The sequence below is a fragment of the Balaenoptera acutorostrata genome, chromosome 7, assembly GCF_949987535.1.
Source record: "Balaenoptera acutorostrata chromosome 7, mBalAcu1.1, whole genome shotgun sequence".
Classification (NCBI taxonomy): domain Eukaryota; kingdom Metazoa; phylum Chordata; class Mammalia; order Artiodactyla; family Balaenopteridae; genus Balaenoptera; species Balaenoptera acutorostrata.
In genome coordinates, this window is record NC_080070.1 from 7250139 (window position 1) to 7259339 (window position 9201).

Consider the following 9201-nt stretch of genomic DNA (forward strand, 5'->3'; position numbering starts at 1 on the left):
CAGCTCAGCAGCAGGGGGAGGTGAGCACCTCTGGCACCTGCAGCATATGCAGATCCTGGTGCCACATCCACAGAGAGAGGAGGTCTGGGGGCCATGCCTGCATCCTCAGCTCATTCCTCCATCCACTAAGCCGTCCACCCTCTGCACGGCCACCAGCAATTTACCAGCTGCCTTAGTCTGCTTGGGCTGCCATCACAAAGTACAACAGACTGGGGGCTTAAACAACAGAAGTCAATTTTCACACAGTTCTGAAGGCTGCAAGTCCAAGATCTAGGTGTCAGCAGGGTTGGTTTCTTCTGAGACCCCTCTCCTCGGCGTACGGATGACCACCTTCTCACTATGTCCCCACAGGTTGTTTCCTCTGTGCATGTGCCTCACTAGTGTCTCTTCCTCTTATAAGGACACCAGTCCTACTGGATCAGGACCCACCCTAATGGCCTCATTTAACCTAATCCCCTCTTTAAAGGCTTTATCTCCAAACATGACTACATTCTGAGGTATTGGGGGTTGGGACTTGAACCTACGAATTTTGGTGGGGGACACAATTCAGCCCATAACATCTACAAAATTAATCTGGTCACATCATTGCCTTCCAAAAACGTCTCTTGATCGCTAACATTTTGTTGTAGTTTTTGGTTTTTTGTTTGTTTGTTATCTAGCACTGACATTCTAAGATGGCAAGGCTGGTGGAATGGGTGACCTCACCAATTGGCGCCAATTTCTAAAACCCATCTTAAGAATAAGGAATAATTACTGCTCCTTTTCCCTGCCTGGGTTTGACACAGGGTAAGCACTTTTTTTTTTTTTTTAACGTCTTTATTGGAGTACAATTGCTTTACAATGCTGTGTTCGTTTCTGCTTTATATCAAAGTGAATCAGCTATACATATACATATATCCCCATATCTCCTCCCTCTTGCGTCTCCCTCCCACCCTCCCTATCCCACCCCTCTAGGTGGTCACAAAGCACTGAGCCAATCTCCCTGAAGCACACTTTTTGTTAAATGAATGAATGTAGGACATTCCAGACCACCAATATCTAATGGCTGCCCACATCTCACAACACCATGCCAGATTTTGTCCCCAGGACTACAGGGTACAGCTCTTCTGTTTCTGTGGTGCACGCAGGCAACTCTGACACCATCGTGCTCGGGGACAGCCAGCCTAGCCACTTGCTCCTGGCTGCCACAGTCTTTTTAAAATTGGGAGTATAGTTGATTTACAATGTTGTGTTAGTTTCAGGTGTACAGCAAAGTGATTCAGTTATACACACACACACACATATATTCTTTTTCAGATTCTTTTCCCTTATAGGTTATTACATAATATTGAGTATAGTTCCCTGTGCTATACAGTAGATCCTTGTTGGTTATCTATTTTATATATAGTAGTGTGTATATCCCAAACTCCTAATTTATCCCTCCCCACCCCTTTCCCATTTGGTAACTGTTAAGTTTTACTACATCTGCGGGTCTATTTCTATTTTGTAAATAAGTTCATTTGCATCTTTTTAGATTCCATATGTAAGTGATATCGTATGATATTGTCTTTGTCTGGCTTACTTCACTTAGTATGATAATCTCTAGGTCCATCCATGTTGCTGCAAATGACATTATTTCATTCTTTTCTATGGCTGAGTAATATTCCATGGTGCGTGTATATAATATATACATGTATGTATGTGTGTGTGTGTGTGTGTATATATATATACCATTCATCTGTCAATGGACATTTAGGCTGCTTCCATGTCTTGCCTATTGTAAATAGTGCTGCAGTGAACACTGGGTGCATGTATCTTTTTGAATTAGAGTTTTCTCAGGATATATGCTCAGGAGTGGGATTGCAGGATCATATGGTAACTCTATTATTAGTTTTTTAAGGAACCTCCATACCATTTTCTATAGTGGCTGCACCAATTTACATTCCCACCAGCAGTGCAGGAGGGTTCCTTTTTCTCCATTCCCTCTCCAGCATTTATTATTTGTAGACTTTTTGATGATGGCCATTCTGACCGGTGTGAGGTGATACCTCATTGTAGTTTTGATTTGCATTTCTCTAATGATTAGCGATGTTAAGCATCTTTTCATGTGCCAGTTGGCCATCTGTATGTCTTCTTTGGAGAAATGTCTGTTTAGATCTTCTGCCCATTTTTTGATTGGGTTGTTTGTTTTTTGATATTGAGCTGTATGAGTTGTTTGTATATTTTGGGAATTAATCCCTTGTTGGTTTCACCATTTGCAAATATTTTCTCCCATTCTGTAGGTTGTCTTTTTTGTTTTGTTTATGGTTTCCTTTGCTGTGAAAAAGCTTTTAAGTTTAATTAGGTTCCATTTGTTCACTTTTGTTTTTATTTCCATTACTTTAAGAGACAGATCCAAAAAGATATTGCTGCGATTTATGTCAAGGAGTGTTCTGCCTATGTTTTCCTCTAGGAGTTTTACAGTATCCAGTCTTACATTTAGGTCTTTAATCCATTTTGAGTTTATTTTTGTTCTAGTTCTGTGAAAAATGCCATTGGCAATTTGATAGGGATTGCACTGAATCTGTAGATTGCCTTGGGTAGTATAGTCATTTTAACAATATTGATTCTTCCAATCCAAGAACATGGTATATTTCTCCATCTGTTCGTGCCGTCTTCAAATTCTTTCATCACTGTCTTATATTTTCCAGAATACAGGTCTTTTGCCTTCTTAGGTAGGTATATTCCTAGGTATTTTATTCTTTTCAACGCGATGGGAAATGGGATTGTTTCCTTAATTTCTCTTTCTGATCTTTCATTGTTAAGTATATAGAAATCATCAGATTTCTGTGTATTAATTTTGCATCCTGCAACTTTACTGAATTCATTGATGAGCTCTAGTAGTTTTCTGTTACTGGCTGCCACATTTAGTCAGGGCTCTGGAAACCAAGTTCCTATCATGCAGCCAAGTCCAGGTTCTCAGAGTGCAGCTGATCAAAATGTGCCAAGGGGAAAAGGTCCCTAAGACATACTCCTAAGTGAAAACAGCAAGCTGCAGAATGATACACACAGTATGGTATGCGTGGTTTTTAACCCCTTTTAAACCCTTTCCGCACTACCTACATGTATGAAAATGCATAAAGAAGGAGGCTGAAAGGCTACACACCAGAATGACAATAGTGGGGACCCCGGGGAGAGGGCTGGGGATGGAGGGTGGCCAGCACAGAGAGCCCTTCAGCTTCATGTGCATACATTTTCTTGGTTAGAATGTATTCTTGTAAGAACACGTTTGCAGAGTCAAAAAGCAAACACTTTCAAAGGTTAGAGGCTGGTTAGTCTGTTCAGAGGGATCTCCAACCTTGGTCCTCCAATGCGGACCTGCCTCCGAATCCCCTGAGGAACATGTTGGAACTTCAACGCCCAGACCTCCTGAAGGAGAACGCAGAATACACCTTTCCTAGAATGCCAGTAAGAGGAGCCTGCCCCTGGAAACACGAGTAAATAAAGCAATCTGCACACACTCTGTCAGCCCGCAGGTTTGAGCCAGAGTGTGTGGAAACGGCTCCCAGGAGCAGGGCCTGTCCTGGGGGGGTAGGCAGGAAGCAGAGCTCTCTCCTGATGAATCTGGAAAAGCTTACAGAGAGGGTGGAATGCAAGGAAGTAACTGCTGAAACATCAGGAACCTCCCAGACCACAGGGTGGACCCCGAGTCCCCCAAAGACCTCATTCCTCCGCCTCCCGATGCTCACTCGAGCCCCACTCAAGAGCAAACCCCCGCTCCATGGCAGAGCTGAGCCAAGGGCTGGGGGCTTCTGGCCCCGGGGCACCTCGACCAGGCCCTGCATGCTCTGCGTCTCCCTAGGACCTTCTGAACAGCCCAGTCCTGACACGTCTGCTGTAGGGGCCCAGCCCCGGTGGCTACAGGCTGACTGCAGGGCTGGGCCTAGCTCACTCCCTGCCCCACAGAGGAGGAAGCAACTCCCAGGTTCCTGCAGTAACGGCATTCACAGAGACAGGTCAGAAACCACAAGAGCCACCCTGCCTGCCAGCCTCTCACTCGCTGCTTCTTTTGTCCTGCTGTCGTGCCCCGTCCTGGCGGGAGTCTGAAAATGCCACTTTTAGCACCAGTCTTACATGCCAGCCACTCAATACCCTGGTCAATACCTACCTTCTTCCCAGCTCTGAGTTCATGGTAACTTAATTTACCTACTCGAAGGACCTGCTTCAAAGGCAAGGCTTTCTCCCCAAATAAAATGTCAGAGTCTAGAAAGCAAGGAACAGGTGTCTTGGCATGATCCCTTATGTCCTAAGAGAATAGGGCTCCTGGGTTCCTGTCCCCTGCTTCAACCAGGGTGGTCCCGCTTTGCCCTGTGTTGTTTCTAGCTGTCATTTAAATAAAGGGTTCCTCGCCTTTAAAAAGGCTTGAAAACTGCATATCAGATCCAGTGCTATTACTTGAAAGATAAAGAAAACTGAGCTCCTATTTGGTTCATCATTCATTTAATAATCACTCATTATTTGTTATTTACACATGTGCCAGGCACTGTGTTAGGTGCTGGGGACATTCCAGAAAGACTCAGTGCCTTCCCACAAGGAGACTGAAGCCAAGGAGAAGACAGAAGGAAGCAGGAGCTGGAGAGCAGAGTGAGGGGCACCTGAGAGCAGGTGCTGAGAGACGGGGGTGCAGATACTGGTCAGAGAAGGTCTCAGAAGGAGGCCACCTTCCTGCCCACGTCTGCCTTCAGGACTCTGCCTGTTCTACGACAACTTTCTCAGTCTCAGGACTGGGTGTCTGGTCTGCCCTCTGCCACTCCCCCAAGCTCCCAGGGCATCTCAGGCCGCAGTGACATGTGTGCAGGAGGTGGCACAGGCGCTCCCTGGGCACCAGAACGCCTGGGCTGCCCTACCCGTCAGCTGCGTGACATCGTGCAGCTCATCCCACTCTCCTCTCCCTGTTTCTCCAGAAACATGGACCCCTGACACCAGGCTGCCCTCAGCAGGCAAGGGTGGGCGGCGGCCAGGCTCCGAGGGCCTCCCCTCCCATCTCCGCAGCTCAGGCTTGGTGGCGGCACAGTCTATGAGAGAGGAAAACAGGCCCGTTTGCCATAAGCGAGGTGGCGAGGTGACGGGGCTCAGCTCTGCAAGCCTGGAAGGGAGAGGGCGCCCCAGCCAGGGGTCTGGAGCAGGATCTGCCCCTCTTCCTGATGTGCGGGGGAGAGCGCCGCGTCTGAGGCAGAGCAGAAGTGCTCCCGGGCTCCCCGGGCCCGCAGTGCAGGTAACGAGGCTGGGAGGCACATCCTGCTGCCCTCACAAGGGAAGAAGTGGAATCCAAGAGAGACAGGAGGAGCCCAAAGTCACAGCCCAGCCACCTCACTCGACAGACGGGGAAACAGGTCCGGGAGGGGGAGGCAGGCCGGCCTGGAAGTCAGCTCTCAGCTGGGTGCACCGTCCACTCTGCAGGCCTCCCTTCCGCATCCTCCCCGCCTCCCCTGAGGCCACATCCTCCCCCTCCCCATGGCCTCACAGCATGCTGGACGCCCTGCTGGAAGAGGAACCTTGGCGGCCAGGTGAAGGCAAGTAAGTCATTTGTTCTGGGCCTCAGCCCCCTTAGGAGGGGAGAGTGGACAAAAGCCAGCTGCTTACCTGCTCAAAGCAGTGGGAGAAGCCGGGTGTGCAAGCTGGGACGGAATGGGGGCGGGGTAGCTTCAAAAACTTAGATCTAATTGTGTCTTACACAAGCACGCGTGCTCATGCACACTTATTCTTAATCCACAGCCTGAAGAACTTAATATTCCAGGGCTGAACCTCCTTTTTTGGGCCTGGGGCCCACAAAAAATCCTTCATTCAGGAGTTGTTCTGGAGTACTCACAGTGTGCAGAGTACAGCCCGGTGAGCCCGAGGGCTGCAAATACAGATAACGAGAGGCCCTAGCTCACCAGCAAGTGAGAAGATGCGTGTGTAAGAGCTGCCTCTGGTGCTACCCGAAGGGCAGAACAGTGAGGAGCAGAGGCCAGTTCATATTTAGTCTCCATGAGCCCTCGGGGAAGACAGCTAACCTCCCTGCGTTTCATTTCATAAAACCTAAAAACGAGAATCAAGGATACCTTCTACCTGCCTGAAGACAGAGGGCCAGTCACATTATCTCAAAGTGCTTCCAGCTCTCAGATCCTAGAGGCTCATTTGATTCAGTAAAGGATTTTATTCCAAGGACTTCAGGCTTGGAAGTCACCCGGGCTGGCCCCTTACCCGGGCTCACCTTCACGACGTGCTTGCAGAGCTCCTCTGCCTGTCTCCCAGGCTGCCCCACTCCGACTCTAAGAAGCTCATGGCCCCATCTTCTGCAGTCGCCCACACCTGGAAGTACAGGTCACCTGCGCCACCGTGAGTCACCGGCCATTTCAGAGAACAGCTAAAACCAGCTCCAGTCTCCTCTCTTCTCGCCCCAAACCACAGGGCATCACTGGCCAAACCAGCCAAACCACTGGGCAAATGCAAAAGCATCTCCATCATGTTTACTTCAGATAAAGGGCAGAGGCCAGTGGCTAAAAGGACTCAAGACCAGGGCTCCTAGGTTCTCATCCCCTCTCCTAAGTGCACGCACATGTCCTGTGAGTTCCCCTACTTGAGTCCATGCTCAGAGGTCTTTCTGGAGTAGCAGGCACGCCACTGCTGCACAGCCACGCCCTCCCCAACCAACTCCACGCCACCCGCCACAGCAGACATCTCTGCTGTGTCACACCTTCCTCCTGACGGTTTTCAAGCCCTTTAAAGTCAACTGGTGACTAGCATTAGGCACCAAGAGGTCAGGCTTTGGCAGCCACCGGGCTTCCCTCCACTATGAGTCTGAGGACCCCACTGAGTCCAAGCAGGCCCTCTCCACCCACACCCAATTCCTGTACCTTGCGGGGCTCCCCTTGCTGCCTGTTCCTCAGAGACCCTCCATGTTCTCCAGGCACCTCTGCAGCAGCCCGTGCTCCTGCAGCAGGGCCCCAACTTGCCCTCCAGCTGGTTCTTTATCTCCACAGCCATCTTCTCACAGTTGGCTAGCTTCTTCTCGGCTGTCTCTGTTCACCTCTCCAGGCTCTGAAGTCGGATGGCCCGGCGTTCCACCTTCCCCACAGTCTGAATGGCAGCCAAGATGGCCAGAAGGGAAATCTCTGCAGACTGGATCTGGGCCTCTCGTTGGAGGTCAGTCCCCATGTGCCATTCCTGCAACTAGACACAGGGAGGTGCGTCAGCCACCAGGAAAGGGGCCCAGAGCCATTCCCAGCTACGGAAAGGTCAGGATCCCCTGGAATAGGGGGAAACTTCTTCCAGGTGCTAGAAGGCCTCACTGGTCAGACCTCCAAACAGACCCCACCCGGCAGACTGTCAAAGACAGCAGACACCGACCCCATAGAGCTCCTGTGGGAAGAATCTTGAACCAAAACCCAGGAGTAATGGTAAACGGTATGACAAAGCATTACTATCATAAATGGAAAGTCAGTATAAGGAATTTGAATCCCAGCCCTACCACATAATAGTGGTATAAGCTTAGTCAGTTATTTAACCAACCACTTCTTCACCCAAGAACACAGCCCAGCAGGAGAAAGGAAGTGAGTGAGACCCAGAAAACTTCTCAGGGGACCAATGTACACAGAGATTGCTATTTCAGTTCCTGGGTGTTCTAGAGCAAACCTACTGCCCGCATTCCTGGGCACAGAGGTGAGCGAGGCCCTGTTGTTCTGGCCTTGGTGACTTCTACGGCACTTCCACCCTGACATTTACTAGAACGTGACCTCCTAACCTGCCTGAGATATCAGGTCCCCGTGACCCAGGTGCCCTGTCAACCAGCTTCAGGGTTGTCTCCACACTAGGAGGCCAGGTCCTAGCTGCCAGGAGATGGAGCCAGAGAAAGTCAAAAGCCAGCATTTAAGCGTAGTCAGAAGAAAGAAATACTTCAAAGAATATCCTGCCACGGGAGGTGGAAAATGTACCATGTATTACTAGAAGTAATAAAATAAGAAATTCATGAATGCCTCAGTGGGGACAGCTGACATTTAATGGAAACATTCCTGGAAATGGAACTCTGCTAGAACTTGACTCAACACCTATCCTGCCACTTGAATCCTGTGCATTTTGCGAGGATGAAATGCACTGTAGGTACGGGAAAGCACTCAGGGAGCATTATATTGGCACGTATTACATCACTAAAACAAATATAAAGGCTGTGGACCAAGGATCATAACGTTTATAAACCAAAGACTGTGATTAATCCAATTCTGTGCACCTGAGGTCCCCCCAACACCTCCTCCATAAAAGCACTTAGCCAAGTGTCCCACACGTGCTAGGGACTGGTCACCACACACTTGTCCCTTCCTTCCTTCACAGCATAACTGTGCCACCTCTGAGTCTGGTCTCTGACCGGTATAAGGTGTAGCCTAGAGGAGGCAGACCCCACTTCTACAGATGAGGGACAAAACAGCTTATCTCCCCACAGTGCCCTGTCACAAATCTGGCATCCAGGAATGTATCTAAAACCATCTCAAAGTTATGTCCACCAGGAGATGACTCCTCTGCCTTCAGAGACATAGAAAAATCTCATCTTGATAGTTCTTGTCACACAGGCCAGGGATGGCCTCAAACTTGAGCCTGAGACACTAACCAGAAGTCCTCTATGACGCAGACCCCCTCTTAGCGGCAATAGGAGGGACACCCTGCGGAATTTCAGAAGAGAGTGAGCAGGCACCCAAATACATTCTGATAGGAATCAGAGTTCAGACCTAGAAGAGCTTTACACGACCCTCACAGCCAGAGGCAAGACTGCTGACAGGAGGAAGCCAAGGGTCTAGACTGGAGTGGAAATAAGGTCACGAGACAATAGCACTGATCTTAGCTGGGGAAAGGGATGAGAATGGGGTCATGGTCTCCCTGAGATGATCATTTCAGGGGATGGGGGCTGGAAGACAGGTCCAGGAGGGGGGCCCTGGAGTGTCTCTGGAGTGAGGATGGTCACGGTCCATCCGCCCCACACACCCACCCTGAGCCCCTGAGCCGGGTCACAGAACGTCAGGCTGGCGGAAACCTCGGAAACATTGTGGTTTAGTCTATAGGCGAGCAAACCGGGGCCAAGAAAGGAGAAGGGATTTTATCGTGTGACCTCAGACAGCTCCCCTCAGGCCCTTCGGCCTCAAGCGTCTTTTTTCCTAGACCCTCTACCCAGGTTGAGCCTCCCCAATTCCAGGAGGGGCGGGGTGAGGGCAG